Source organism: Trematomus bernacchii, unplaced genomic scaffold, assembly GCF_902827165.1.
Source record: "Trematomus bernacchii unplaced genomic scaffold, fTreBer1.1, whole genome shotgun sequence".
NCBI classification, from domain to species: domain Eukaryota; kingdom Metazoa; phylum Chordata; class Actinopteri; order Perciformes; family Nototheniidae; genus Trematomus; species Trematomus bernacchii.
Window position 1 is genome coordinate 17,282,350 of NW_022987739.1, and position 16,246 is coordinate 17,298,595.

The 16,246-nt window shown below is 39.9% G+C and overlaps 1 pseudogene; it reads left to right on the top strand.

Annotated features, from left to right (window-relative positions):
• Positions 1 to 551: 551 nt before the first annotated feature.
• Positions 552 to 14,184, top strand: LOC117495955 (annotated as a pseudogene).
• Positions 14,185 to 16,246: the final 2,062 nt, after the last annotated feature.

Sequence of the window (16,246 nt, forward strand, 5' to 3'; positions counted from 1 at the left end):
CCAAGCATCCTGGACATTGGAACAGTCCTTCTACGGGACTCGATGACGTAGCAAACTTCAAATAGTCACCCTTCCTCGACATTGAGAAACACCCTCGGTGTTTTTGAGTATTTGACTTTCACTCTTCAATTTTCATTTCATTTCAAACCTTTATTTAACCAGATTGGTCCCATTGAGATCATAGGTCTCTTTTTCAAGGGAGACCTGCAGCATAGGTTCCACATGAAACATAAAAAATATACTTCTAAAAGTCACTTTGAAGGAAGTATTCGTACATGTTGATTGGGATCTGTGCTGACTTCTTATCATGAAAACGCATGTGACTTTAAAAATTGAATGGATTAATGATTTTAATAGATATGCTTTAAAATTCAGGTGTTTCTCTCAATTATTTTTAATTTTTGATGTAGCATTATACTTTATAAGAACTAACATGACACCAGTTTGACCTGTGCACCACAGTTGCACTCTATGTAGTCATAATCTTGTACTTTGGTAGATTGTGTGTAGAGGATATATGGGCGGATCAAGGCTGGCTTATGCGGATCTCACCGACTCGTTAGCACTGATGCAACACACCTGTGAGGCTGGGTTGATTTGTGCCACATCAAGATCATCTTGCAGAGGTGAACTGGGTAAGTTATACACTTCAACAGTTTGTAACTTTTCTTTCATCAAACTGACCATGAACTACTTCTGACCTTAAACAGATGCAGCCAGTCCCGAAAACATTTAATTAATAATGCTCCAAGATCATATTGCTTTTAAAGTTAAATGTCTTGGCAATTAACATTTTACTGCATAATTGGAAGACATTCTGCCAGCTACATTAATAAACATAATTTCATCATTGTGTTAATAGAAAACAATGAGCTAGTCTCTTTAATGTTTCTTTAAAAATGTATTTGATGTTTAAAAATGTGTTTTTAAAATCCAGAGGAGAATTGAAACAAACATTTGATGCTAATATTCAATGTACTTATTATTATTTGGAAAAAGGACAACATTTTTCTCATGTTAAGTACTGTGGTACTCTTTTTAATAGTTTTCTACAACAAATAAGTTACTTGAGTTGTGCTGCAATAAAGAAGTTGGTTGAATGTTAATAATAGAGGGAATCTGAGCCTTCTGCTGTCAGACTCTGGGACTGTTCTTCTGATAAATCAGCTACAAATTAAACCCTTTCTTCTTGATATAGCTAGAGGAGTTTGGATTAGTTCTTGGAAGTGTATGCATGGCTTGTTTTTTTTACCATTAATTGCAGTCATTTTAATGTACAAAGTTATTTTCCATTTGATCATTATAACAAGATTCATGAGGTTTCAGCTCTACTAGAAGCATTTTAATCGATATGTCGGTCACAGGTCCCCCAGAGTTTACTTCAGAAATGGCTGTCATTTTTTTTAAACAATGTTATATCAGTATATGCTCACAGAATTCATAATTGCCTAAATATCAGGAGGATTTCTGCTTGTCTCTCAAATTATTCCAAGACTCTCGGGAATGATAATTAAATTGAACCCACTGCTCAATCAAGGTTGGTATCAAGTATTATGTATGAATGGGCAATTATCTGAATGAAGAGAGTTGATTGATGAAGCAGCAGCCATCAGGGGTAAGAGAAGAGGCGGGTGGAGAGCGGGATGACTCTCTGCTGCTATTTCCTGCTGCATTCAGGAGGTGGACTGTATAATTACAAGCAGCCTTCTGCCTGATTAGTGATCTGATAAGACTGCAGCGCTGCAAGCAGAAACGGCATCACCACCCACCTGATTATAAACGACATGGCAGACCTCTGTTGTCAGTTCGTATTCATCATAATCGGTCAGGAAAATGTATCTGGCATAGCAATGTGGCTTTTGTGGGGGAAACTTCTGTAGCAATGGAGTCAGGACTCAAAGAGACACGAGGAGAGCTGGAGCTTTGATGGCAAACACTGACGGCTTATTTGGAGCTTCGGCCGGAGAATTCACAAGACATGTCACGGGCCACGATCTGACCACACGGTTGAGATGCCAAATCAATTCTGAAGAACTAGTTCCAGGTGTTAACTAGTTCGGAGTGTAATAATCAACATTCTTTATCAGCGAGACTAAACAAATATGGACCCTGAATCTAACTAGAGCTGTCGTCCATAGAAAAGAATGTACGCCAGGGAACCTATGTTCCTAAAAAGAAGGGCTTCTAGATGTCCCTAAACAATAAACTATCTCATGTCAGCTTGTGCTCGGTCATAAGCTGGCAACAACAATGCGCCCAAGCTGCCCCTCCTTAACCCTTGTGCCCTCCTCGGGCATTTTTGTACATTTTTCCTGACTTTTTTTTTTGATTTGGTGTTCATTTCAGCTGTGTTACAGCTTTTGGCATGGATTTTTGCAAGAAGTCTTCTGTTGAGTCACATTTTTGAAATCCAATGTCGTTTACTCTTACATGTTTTGTATACTCTCGTGATGCATTTTGCACCCTCTGGACCCCTTCGTGGCAAAAATGTACACGCTCATAGAAACTGCTATTAAATCATCATACATCAATATTTTATTAAACTCTTTTTTCCATGAATCACTTGAACAACTTCTAACGTGCTCAAAACTACCAAACATCCAATAATTTTCAGGATTTTAACCCTTTAAATGCCTGTTTCATTATTTTAATTATTTAATTTCTCTTAAAAAAAAACACAAAAAATGAATTTCTTTCAATATAATAATTAGTAGAGGGATGGAACTTTGGTGGTTATTAGAGTCTGGGATGTGTCAAAGATTAGCAACAAAATTGATTTGACTGCATTATTAATTTTTACGTAGTGTCAGATACTACCTCTGGACACCTTCGTGGCAAAAATGTACACGCCCAAAACAACTGCTATTAAATCATCATACATCAATATCTTTTTCTACTTTTTTTCATGAATCACATATACAACTTCTCACGTACTCCAAACTACCAAACATTCAATCATTGGCAGGATTTTAACCCATTAAATGCCTGTTTAATTATTTTTAATTATTTCATTTCTCTAAAAAATGCCTCATTGACTTCCATTCAGACCACATTTGTTGATCTCACTGCCATTGCAGTATAAAACCATGCATTTTGTAATGTCAGCATTTCATTTAGAAGAAAAGTAGTGATATTTGATATTTCTACTCTATTCCAACAGATTACACAAGTCTCCGTGTAGGCCGATGCATTACATTCTTACATTTTTGCCAGTTATATTATGGAGCCGTGTGACTACCAGGGGGCCCCGAGAGTGGTGTGTGTGTGTGTGTGTATGTGTGTGTGTGCGTGTGCCTGTGTGTGTGTGTGTGTATATGTATGTGCGTGTGTGTGTGTGTATATGTGCGTGTGTGTGTGTGTGTGTGTGTGTGTGTGTGTGTGTGTCATTTCCAGCAGCAGACTAGCAGGTCCTGCAGCATGTGACCTGGTGCTCTCAGGTGATAGAACAACAATTTTTTAGGCCTGTGCACAACCAGCACACACCTCTCCTCCCTCTCCGTGTGTGTGTGTGTGAGAATCGTAAGCATGCACAGATCATTTCATGGGAACAAAAGGCCATCTTTTGAGGGATGTGTTTGATGTGTCTTTGAAGAGCTGCTTGATTACTCAAAAACAAAAAACAACTGTTAGTGTGTTTATGCACCTGGCTGCCAAAGATAAAAATGCAGTTTGACCAAGGGCTTATTTCATTAGTGAGCAGAGAAGGAGAAAGACCTGGAGCAAAGAGAAGGAACTCAAATGAAGAAGCTTTTCAGTGCAGAGGAGACTTCAGAAATAATCTTGTAGTCTTCTTCTGCCAGCGAGCTGCAGGACTCATCTGAAGAAGACACAAGGTTCGAGCTGGGGTCTGACACTGAATGCTCTCTGGAGTCCAGCATTTCTTTGAGTTCCTCTGACCCTTCATCTGAAAGTGGAGAGGATACTGAGGGTCCGGCCCACCATCCACCACCACGGGGGGCTTTCTTCTCACAATCTGTGAGGACACCCTGGTTTTCCCCAGCTCCTGGGAGAACGACCTCCGTTCTTCTCTGTCCCCTCACTGTGGGTCGGACCCTCAGTGTCCTCTCCACTTTCAGATGAAGGGTCAGAGGAACTCAAAGAAATGCTGGACTCCAGAGAGCATTCAGTGTCAGACCCCAGCTCGAACCTTGTGTCTTCTTCAGATGAGTCCTGCAGCTCGCTGGCAGAAGAAGGCTGCAAGATTATTTCTGAAGTCTCCTCTGCACTGAAAAGCTTCTTCATTTGAGTTCCTTCTCTTTGCTCCAGGTCTTTCTCCTTCTCTGCTCACTAATGAAATAAGCCCTTGGTCAAACTGCATGTTTATCTTTGGCAGCCAGGTGCATAAACAATCAAGCAGCTCTTCAAAGACACATCAAACACATCCCTCAAAAGATGGCCTTTTGTTCCCATGAAATGATCTGTGCATGCTTACAGATTCTCACACACACACGGAGAGGGAGGAGAGGTGTGTGCTGGTTGTGCACAGGCCTAAAAAAATGTTGTTCTGTCACCTGAGAGCACCAGGTCACATGCTGCAGGACCTGCTAGTCTGCTGCTGGAAATGACACACACACACACACACACGCACATATACACACACACACGCATACATATACACACACACACACACACACACACACACACACACACACACACACACACACACACACACACACACACACACACCACTCTCGGGGCCCCCTGGTAGTCACACGGCTCCATAAAATAACTGGCAAAAATGTAAGAATTTAATGCATCAGCCTACAGTGGGAAAATGGTTTAATCTGTTGGAATAGAGTAGAAATATCAAATATCACTACTTTTCTTCTAAATGAAATGCTGACATTACAAAATGCATGGTTTTATACTGCAATGGCAATGAGATCAACAAATGTGGTCTGAATGGAAGTCAATGAGGCATTTTTGAGATAAATGAAATAATGAAAATAATTAAACAGGCGTTTAAAGGGTTAAAATCGAAACCGAAAATGGTAGTTTTGAGTACGTTAGAAGTTGTTTATGTGATTCATGAAAAAAAAGTAGAAAAAGATATTGATGTATGATGATTTAATAGAAGTTATTATGGGCGTGTACATTTTTGCCACGAAGGTGTCCAGAGGTAGTATCTGATACTACGTAAAAAATAATAATGCAGTCAAATCAATTTTGTTGCTAATCTTTGACACATCCCAGACTCTAATAACCACCAAAGTTCCATCCCTCTACTAATTATTATATTGAAAGAAATTCATTTTTTGTGTTTTTTTGTAATAAATAATGAAATAATTCAAATAATTAAACAGGCATTTAAAGGGTTAAAATCCAGAAAAGTATTGAATGTTTGCTAGTTCTGAGTATGTTATAAGTTGTTTAAGTGATTCATGAAACAAAAAGTAGAAAGAAATATTGATATATGATGATTTAATAGAAGTTATTATGGGCGTGTACATTTTTGCCACGAAGGTGTCCAGAGGTAGTATCTGACACTACGTACAAAATAATAATGCAGTGAAATCAATTTTGTTGCTAATCTTTGACACATCCAAGACTCTAATAACCACCAAAGTTCCATCCCTCTACTAATTATTATATTGAAAAAAATTCATTTTTTGTGTTTTTTGTCATAAATAATGAAATAATTCAAATAATTAAACAGGCATTTAAAGGGTTAAAATCCAGAAAATTATTGAATGTTCGGTAGTTTTGAGTACGTTATAAGTTGTTTAAGTGATTCATGAAAAAAAACGTAGAAAGAAATGTTGATGTATGATGATTTAGTAGCAGTTATTATGGGCGTGTACATTTTTGCCACGAAGGGGTCGAAAGGTTGAAAATTCGAGGAGGGCACAAGGGTTAAGAGAGATAGCAGCAATACCCAAGGCCGTAGACCAGGGGTGGGGAACCTCCGGCCCCCGGGCCGTATACAGCCCGTGAGACTATTTGGTACGGCCCTCGAGGTAATTTATAAACACAAAAAAAGAAAAAAATTAAAGAAATCTAGACCGCAAAAAACTGAAACAAGCGAGTGCCTGTTTTTCCTGGCCAAGGTCAGGGTCCTTCAACACAACACGAGCCTAACGTGTCATCACGTGGTATATATGTCTCGTCTGACAGGGGTGTAGTTCTGACGGAGAGCACCAGAACGCCGCTCCACTCCGGCACTTCCAAAAATTGCAGTACCCATAAGGAGCCGTACACATGCCGCAGTTTTTGCGTGGCTGTGTCTTTAGTTGAAAGCCCAGTGGCGATCTGTTCATCTGTCATACTGATCATATAGTCAATAACTTTGTTGTTATTAGCATCTGGTTAGCTAGCTATGCTAACGAATATAAGAAGCTTTTTCTCCAACCAGTGAGGTAAAGGCACATCTTTATATGATCATTATAGTTATAAAAAAATAAGAGAATAAAGTAAACAGGTATAAAATACTATATGACAGTAAAAAAAAGTTGTTATTAATAAACAAGAATACAGTTTGAAAGGGGAGTGATTTGTCAAATATCCATAAAGAAAAATAAATCTATATATATTCAATATATAGAGCCATAGAGCTCCTAATGTTGCTCTCAAAGTGCACCAGATTGATGCTTTTAACTTCAGCATTTAAAAAAAAAATCTTCCCGGGGGAGCATGCCCCCCGGACCCCCCTAGAGGAGGTTAGGTCCCCCCCCACTTAAATCATGTCCACATGGATAGGAAACGAAATACATTTGCACACATCTTGTGTCCATATCTTTCTGTTTTGGTGCTCCTGCCACAAACGTGCACGTGCATGCATGCGCGAGTCATGGTGAGATATCTGGATTAAGAGGTTGCTTTTTCTTTGCACAGCATGAAAGAAAGGCAAAATGAATGGGCTGTGATTTTAGTATTTTTAAGCAGAGGTCAATCATTTGTACGGCCCTCGGAGGATGTTGGAAAAATTGAAATGGCCCTTGAGAGGAAAAAGGTTCCCCACCCCTGCCATGGGAAAAGAGACAGTGAAAAGAGAAAATTATGAACTGTGTCAAAGGTTGAATACCTAAGAAAATTATTCCCCAACAGCTTTGACGGTGGCAAAAGATTGTGTCCAGTTTGAAATTACGTGAGAAAGCAGGTCTAACAAAACCAACTTAAAAGTTCCCTTTTTATAATTATAATCAATATTCAACGTGCCGAGTACAGTATAGCCTTTAGCATATGTTTACGTAACAAACATAGGGTCATCTTATACTTGGCAACAACCATTCACACGTTTTTCCGGCTCAAATTCAATATAAGAAGAAGATTGAACTTATTGTCATTACGTAGTACAGGTACTAGTAACGAAACGGTTTCTCTGCATTTGACCCATCCTAGTGTTAGGAGCCGTGGGCTGCCATTATGTACGGCGCCCGGGGAGCAGTGTAGGGAACGGTGCCTTGCTCAGAGACACCTCGATAGCACTTGGTCTTTCCAGGACTTGAACTGGTGACCTTCCAGTTGCCAAGCCAAGTCCCTATGGACTTTGCCACCACCGCCCATAAAGTGTCAAGGACAACTGGAGCGTACTCTGAGGATGATAGCAGGGTTTTAAGATGGCCCCTCTTGTAATTCCCTCAACGGTCTCCTTTCTGCTTCCACAAGGGGATTTAATATTCCTCCTGATACATATCAATTTTCACCACCAAGCCACCTTGGAGCTTCACGTTCAATAAAAAAACGAGTGTCTCTTAAACATTTTTCAACATCACCTTTGTCCTTATCTTACTGGACAGATGTGTTCGAGGAAGATGATGTATGGTTCAAAGTTAGACCAAAGCACTGGTGGGTTTTGGACGCCACAATGTCTACAAAGACTATTGCTACATCCCGTCCCTACCTCGCCGGCATTCAACCCTTTAGTGACCAGATAAGTGTACAGACATAGATCACTGGGCTTTGCTGCTCCGCTGATAACATCTTCTGCAGCATTATGCAGAAGAAACTCCATAAATAAGAGCTCTGTCGGACACAGAGTCTCTAAAAGACTCATGTTTTATTGATATGATGCACACAGTTTGAGTTCCTCTCTAAATTGTAAAGAATAGTACCCGTCCCACTGTCATTGTAGTTGCAGCAGCAACCTGGCTAGGTGAAAGACACAAAGTAGATGCAGGAATGATTTTATTCATCAAGCCACCAGCATGTATAACACAGCTTACCCTGTAAACTGGTAATTTGCACTTTGATAGATGTTCACAGTTGTAATGTGCTTAGTCTAACCAAGTGCTTTTCTTTGCAATGTGATATCTATGGATCCTAAACATTTCTCGTTTAGGTTTTGCTTCAGACTCATCATAATCACCACCCACACTGTGATTTTGCCCCGCACAGCATTAGATTTGTAAGCATAGCTCGACTCAGATGACATACAGTATTTATACTCATCCATACCTGTAACATCCAGCCTCTAGTGCCGTGCGTTAAATTCCCTCTACACCCCTGTGTAATTATGCAGTCTTTGCTCCTGTAATACATCAGTAATGCTTTTATGGCCCAAGGTCAGAGCAGAGGGGGCTTGAAGCCAAACCTGAGATGGATTAATAGTCTCCAAGGCTTTGCTCTCCCTGAGACACTGACACATTTTAGCAAATCCCCCTTTTTTAGGCTCTTTTTTTTCCTTTTCTTTTTCTGACACTTTTGAGGAGCGGGGTGAAAATAGCCTCTGTTTCTGTGAGTGATGTAGTGTGTAAAGCATTAACCAGTAAAATCCACACCACATTATCCCAAATGTCAGAGAAAAGGCAGGGCAGATGCACAGGGGCACCATTTGTTTGAGGAATCAAAATCCAAAAGAAAGGTGTTACTTACTGATAAGAGCATTTTAGAAACTAGTTATCACATTTCATTGTTGTGCTTATTGGGGGCTTAGAGCTTTGATGCAATTCATCCATGGGTGATTCTGCCTCTCACTCCTTTTCACTTCCAAATAATCACCTAATCGTTCAGCCTTGTTCCATCTTAAAATCCAGATTAATTCTTGTTTTCACTTAAGCCTCATTTTGTCCGAAAAGATGTTTAGAATGCCACGGCTCGGCGTGTCATCCAACTTGAACTTGAAAGGAAAGTTGTTTTGGCTTTGGGCTTTGGGCTTTGTTCAGCCACGGTTCACTTGAATGCACACCCTGAATGTGTTGCCACGCCTCCAACACCTCCCTCTGTGATTTGTGGCCTTGCTGCAGTTGAAATGTGTTGTTTGCAGCTGCAGTCTCCAGGGTTTTTTACCCGAGTTGGCACAGTAATGTGCTCCTAAGGTATTTGATTGGTCTAGGACAGCTATTTGGGAACAGATGAGGTTCTTTTTATATTATATATATTTAAATGTTATATTTTCTTTGGGCAATTACCTTCGTGAATGGACCTTACACTTAACCAGTAGAATAAAGTGGACACACATATTTCAAGTTTTGTAATAGTCCCCCCCCTCCTCCCCTACAGATTAGGCATTTATATTCAGTTATCTAATTATAGAGATAAGAGGGGGTCACAACAAACTAATGTCCAAGGATCTTTCTAGATTGAAAGGGTTGTTGATATAAAACTGAACTTGGCTGCACAACACACACATATTTAGCCTCTTTCAGCTATCTGCGTTTCATGTTTTTACTTACTTTCTGGTGATAGTTGGACTGTAACTTTTCTCTATAGTTGTATATGACTATGTTAAACTAGGGCTATACACAATTGCTCTTCTTGAAAAGGTTTAGCAAATAGCCAATGACTTTAGCTTAATTCCACTGCTTATCATATCATATCAAACAACACGTTAGATAGATATGACAACCCACATTATATCCTTATTGGGGAAAAAGAACCAAGAGGAGACCTCAGTAAAAACTAATTAAGAAAAGCTTGTGAGAAAGTGTCCCTATAATCAACATTGACAATGCAACTTTGGGTATTTCATTCAAACAATGATTCAAGTCCTATGCAGTGTAGACTGTTAAACAGAAAGATACAAAATATAACAAATTTGCATTCCTTTTGTTACAATAGTGTGTTTCTGATTAGTTTAGGTGAGAAGACAGGAGCCTAGATGTGACACAGCTTAAACCAGCAAATTCATTTACACCCCAGTTTTCCTTTTGTGAGCTTTTGATATCAAATTTTGACTGACACCTTAATAAATGTCTTCAGCAAATGAATAAGTCAACCAACCCGTGATATCTGATCAATTCCTGCTAGTTGTTCATCCGATGCACATTTCCTATTTACTATTGCAGCCACTTGAGAAAGAAAAAAATAGATCAGGGAAACACACAAGGCAGCCTGTAGAACAAATACGTTTATTTCTTTCACCTTGAGTATTTCTCACGGGCAGTTTCTTCTCTGGTCCCTGTCCTCAGTCACATACGAGGGAGGGAAGGGTCATAGGTGGTGTTCTGCCTCAGAGCGCTCACTTAAACTTCATTATGCAAATGTTCTCCATTTTCTGATTCTAATTCCTCACCCTCGATCTCCCAGCTGAATCCAGAGACCAATCATTAAAGGTTTTTCAGAAGAGCAGCTATGTGAGAGAAATCTGCATGTCCTTAAATCTTTTGAGACTCTTGGGTGGTATTCATCCCAACATGCACACACCTTTTAATCAGTATCGAGTAGAAACTCACATCACATGTTTTGCAAATCAGTTTGTTCACCACTTGCACAAGCCAAGGAATCAACACATTCCCATTGATATATTGAACAAAGGAATGAACCATTGCATTTAATCTTATGTACAGTAGATGACATCTTATTATTATTTTTTGACATTAGAGAAATCAATCTCATGTTCCGAAACAGTTTAACAAGTTTAGTTCCTAGTTGAGTGTGCAATAGTTTCCTCTGAAAGTTAGTGCCGTATAAGTATTTGTGGTTAAGTACAGTTCTTGAATAGAAGTTAGACGTTACTTTCCACCACTTCACGGGGGAAGAAATAAGGAAAGAACAATTTTTTTCTTTCAAGCCCACTGGTTTGAGTTAAATATAGGAAATACAGAAACAAGTGTATCTCAGGGGTGCTGCCACACCTGTCCATAATAGCAAACTTAAAGCTTTCTGCAGTATACCAACTATCAGAGCACAGCGTTTATCTGGTCAAATGAATTACAGTATATCAAGAGAAGGCTGAATCCCCTCAATTGTCCTAATCTCTGCTAATGGAGAGAGCATGTTTCCTCTTCTCAACCTTTCTGCTTGTCCGTATATGATGTGATTGTTGTACAAATGGTAGAAAATCTGTGTGATCTTCAGTTTCTTAAGAAAAACAAGTAATTTGGTACGGACAAAGTAAAATGGGGGATAACTATACAGCTTTTGGAAGACATAGAGATCAAAACTACACTTCAGTTTCAAGTTCAACAACATAGGGAAAAATAAAAGCACTTGAACCGTCTTCTATCTGATGGACCCACGAGGGTGGGTCAATGGAAAAGATTGTTTTGTAGATAAAGAGAGGAAAATAACAACAGAGGTTTTGCAGTGAGGACTGCAGGGTGGTTTGAGTGTAAAGCCCCGAGCTGAAGATGGGCTCAAACCTGAAACCTTTGAAAAAATTGTATAATCAGATGCCTCAGAGTACCAGGTGGAAGTATGCAAGAACTCAACTTGAGTGTAGTATGGGACTCAGAGCTGATGGATTCAAGACAGTCTTGTTGAATGCTGTGTTTTATTGAGGTTTTATCATTTTAACCAGTTCACCACTACCTTCGACCCCATTTACATTGTTGACAGAAAATAAATTAAACTGAATAAATAGCACACTGAAGCTGCAAATGTGTCTAATATTACCTGTAAAATTCGAGATTATACATGTTTCACTAAAGAGGGCTGTGACCTGACAAAACATAAAGATAAGCATCTAAGATAAGATTACTGACCTAATAAGGTTTTGCTGCTCTTCCCAGAAGTTGGAAGCCACTATGAGCAGAAATTGAACATTTTCAACTTTGGTAAAGGTAATTTTGAGCTGGTTGCTGTACCTTTTAGATAGACATTTGATGAGTGAAGTCCATTACTGTAACAACAATACATCTGAATCTTTGTTCTCCTTTTGCAGACTGGTACAGCAATGAGCACAAAGAAGGAGAAGGATGCTGATCCCACTGTGAGTAAACTGATACACTAAACACACACAAATTCTGCATTTTATTTTTATTTTTTTTTAAGTGACCAGTTCTCACAGGAGACCACCAGTTCATTGCAGACTGCCAGGTTTGTAGATGCTGATCAGTTGACAGCTTCACCCGAGTGTCCAAAACATACGGCCTCAGGTCCGATGTTAAGATAACAAATTGATTTAGGACCTTCTCCTAGGGTGCTAGCTTCAAAAACAATTTGGGGTCGAACTGTGTTTTCTATGAAATGGCAAAAAGACCATTTGTATACAATATTTCTCACCACATGTTACCGTGAACTCTTAAATATGTTTTTCTCACATGCCTCAATGGTAAACAAAGAATGAAAAAAACGGGAAAATGATTGATGATTGAAGTACATTTGGGCTGCATTTTAACAACAGAAAAACTAAATGAAAATATATATTATGTAGATGTTACTTTCATTTTCTTACTCTGGTTTTCCTGCAGGCCGGACATTTACATCCTTCTGACCCCAAGCAATACACTATAGACTGTGTTCAACCCGGAACAGTGCTGCGGGCGATAAAAACATGTAACAAATATGATGAGCAGTTTTCAGATGAAAACCTTCAGCTGGGTAAAAAGGATAAGAAAACATGCTACTGTATTGGGGTCGAACTGTGTTTTTTCTGTAAGAGTGGTAAGAGTGGTAAGAGTGGCAGCAGTGTCACCGTTACAGAGATGTATGATTTACTGCAGAAGCCGTGTGCAGGTCGGAAGGAACTGATGATGAGGAGATTCCCAGGTGATTCTTATCAGAAGGAACTGGACCAGTCGTTCAGCGACGTTCAGAGAGCTGATTAAACTGGGAGAGTCAGTTTGTGTGATTGTGACTCCATTTAAGACTGGAACGGGGTTTGTGTTGTTTGACAACTTCATCTTGACTAACGCACACCTGTTTGAAGATTGTGTTGAAGAAGGAAACAAAAAGCTGAAGGATGGTACAAAGGTGTTTGTTCTCTTTAACTATGAAGAACAGCACACAAATTACCACTACTTTAATCTGGCTGACCTTAACATCCGCTACTGTCATGACGACCTTGATTATGCCATACTTCAGCTTAAGCCTGTCGGCAAGAAATACAACCCAGACACAACTGAAGTCACAGAAAAGAAGGTGCCACCAGGGCTCCTGACGAAGTTTGGTCCAATGCCTAAGAATGGTGAAGCCTGTATCATTGGTCACCCAGATGGAGGAGTGAAAAAACTGGATCCAACATCTATCATTGAGAAAACAGGGAGAAGGCTAATTAGAGCCATACAAAGACACGTTATTCACTCTCTACTCAATCCGTAACCTCATCAAAAATTAAGGCATTGAAAGCATATTGCTAGGTGGAAACAGAGCAGAGAAAGTAACAACCTGCAACACCTTCATGTATCACGGCTCGTCTGGATCCCCAGTGTGTGATGCTCAGTGCAAGGTTTTTGGTTTGCACACCTCAGGATACGTTTACGGTTTTCCAAAGTCCACTAAGAGTGTGATAGAGTTAGCCCAACCTCTGCTAACTATCTTTGCACACTTTGTGAGTAAACTGAGGGAGAATGGGGAGGAGGAGCTGTTGAAGAGAGTTCAGAAAGTAGCAAAGGGAAACTCAGTCCTAAAAAAGATACTCAACCCCGACTGATGACTCAATGGAGATTGATTAGAAAGATGAGATAATCAGGGGCTAAACACACAAGGCTGGACAGCTTATATTCCCTTACTTTACTGTGTTTATGTATGCACCATTGTACACTTTGACAATAAAGCTGACTTTGACACCAAATTAACCTAATTGGCAATAAACCAAATTCTGATGTTGATTGTACTGCATACTCACCGTTGGTGGAATATATTAATGTATTTAATATGATTTATTTTTTGAGGCAGTGAACTGAATGCCATATTTTTGTTATATTTTTCATTTATTTTCTCTTTTAACATGTATTGGAAGCTCCTTAAGGGTGAGCTGATATTTGTTTTTATTTCAATGTCATATATTTCTCCAGTGGTAAATGTGTTTATTCTCTCCTGGCCTTCCCTACCAATGTATTCTGTTTGTGTTTTATTAAAAGTTGATCTCTTCAAAATCTGTTTCTTGTCACTGATTTTTTTTATTTAGGGTTATGTTATTCGATGTATGTAGCCTCGCCCCTTTTCCCTCTTCCGTCGAGTAAAAGAACCAAAAGACCAAAAATAGAGCCGAAAAACAGTTTCTTTGGCAAGTGGAGGTCGTTAAAGCTGGTGACGCAATGCAAATTAAGCAATTATACTTTAACCTGAAGTACTACGGCAATGTTGAAGTCCTAGAGCAGGAGACGGTGAATTGTTCCTACCATTTTCACCCTTCAGTCTTAACACGGGATAACATTTTCTTTCCCTACTGTATGTGCTGAAATAACAACCCGGGACTTCTCTATGCTGCAGGTAAAATGATGATTTATGGTACCATCACTTTGCGTTTTCTCACCTGAAAAAGGTTATGATGTTACGGCTCGAATGTGGTTGATAAATAAGTAACGGTCAGAGCAAAAACACACTATAATCAGTGTTTTAGAGTGTGTGATAATCTACATAATACAGGGATAAACAGGCCAGAGTAATGTCACAACACCACAGTGTAGCAAGGACTCTGTTAGCCGAACAAGCACATCCTTTAAGAACAAACTGGTGTTCGTCTTCTGCATTAGCAGATTTACATGTTACATTGGAAATATATTGAGCACAGCACACAACACAGTAAGCCTCTATTACCCCTTTCACACCAACGGTGTTTCAGGGCCGGTTCGGTGCTGGTGCTTGAAAAGCACCGGGTTTTCCTGTTCACACCGCAGCGGAGCAGCGTCATAGCTCCGGAATCCGGTTCGTTTCGAGCACCAAAAAGTTGTCCGTCTAGAAGCAAGAACCGCATACGTCACGCTTACGTCGGAGGAGGGCGAGATTAACCTGAGCTAACACTTAAGGCGAGTACGGCAAATAAAAGTTGTAACAAGCAGTAGTGCTGAGCAAAGTGACTAGAACGCAACCACACACTTGTTAAAAAAAACACACTTTATAAAGTCAGGCAACACTAACGTGTGATTCTGTTTATTTGTACCTTACTTTGACCATCCGTTCGCTGTTATTGATCATTGTGGAGAGCAGGCAGACGTTTTGTTTGTTATTATAGCAGCTATCGGATGGAATCAATACATGGGCTGCACAGGTTGTCATGTCCGACTATCACAAGTAGAATCATAATGAAAAATACGTCGGTAAAAAGTGCCTGTAGAAAACTGCTTAGCAAGTAGTCAGTTTAGCTTCGGTTGCTATGCTAACATCACCCATGTTATACCAGAGAAACTTTCATAACAGCGTTGTGATGCCAAACAGCGTCAATTCAGACTGACACCAAACAGCGTCAATTCAGACTGACACACATTCACTTAAGGGGAACTGGGGATATGTATCAGCTGCTTGTGTGACAGTCAGACAGTGAATACTTTAGAGCCGTGTGAGCTAACCCGGAGCTAACGGGAGAATACTCCCGTTGAAGAGCAGCCGGCCAGCACTGCAGCGGTCGGTAAATGCCGCTGAAACACATTAATAAACAATGAACCACGGCACTCTGGAGAAAAGTATAAGGTTGGAGAAGTCGTTATTTAATTTAATCTGGCTTCGTATGATTAAAAGCAACGCAGTCCCCGGCCCGTTGTTGTTGTGAGGTGAGCTCCGGCGTTGGGAAGAAACTCAGCGACGTAAACTGTGACGTCATGACGCAGCAGCGGCAGCACCAGTCGGGCTCTGAGCGGTGTGAAAAGAGCCGGCGCTAAACCGAAGAACCGGTTCTGAACCAGAAAAGCTCTAGCACGGAGCTTGAACCGGAGTTGCGTTGGTGTGAAAGGGGCATGAAAGTCATTTGTCAACAAACTGGAGAATATGGCTGCATCCTGCAAATTACTCAGAGAGACAGATGAAAATACAAAAGCCAGACAGATTTATTACAGATTGTGCTGTCAAACAATGAGCCACATATATAAATGAAATACCCTGACAGCTGGCAAACAGGGATGACTGATAGAAAACATACTAAGGAAAAGCAAGCAAATAGATGGGCAGGTAAAAGATGCACACACAAAGAGTCATAAATAAACACACACAC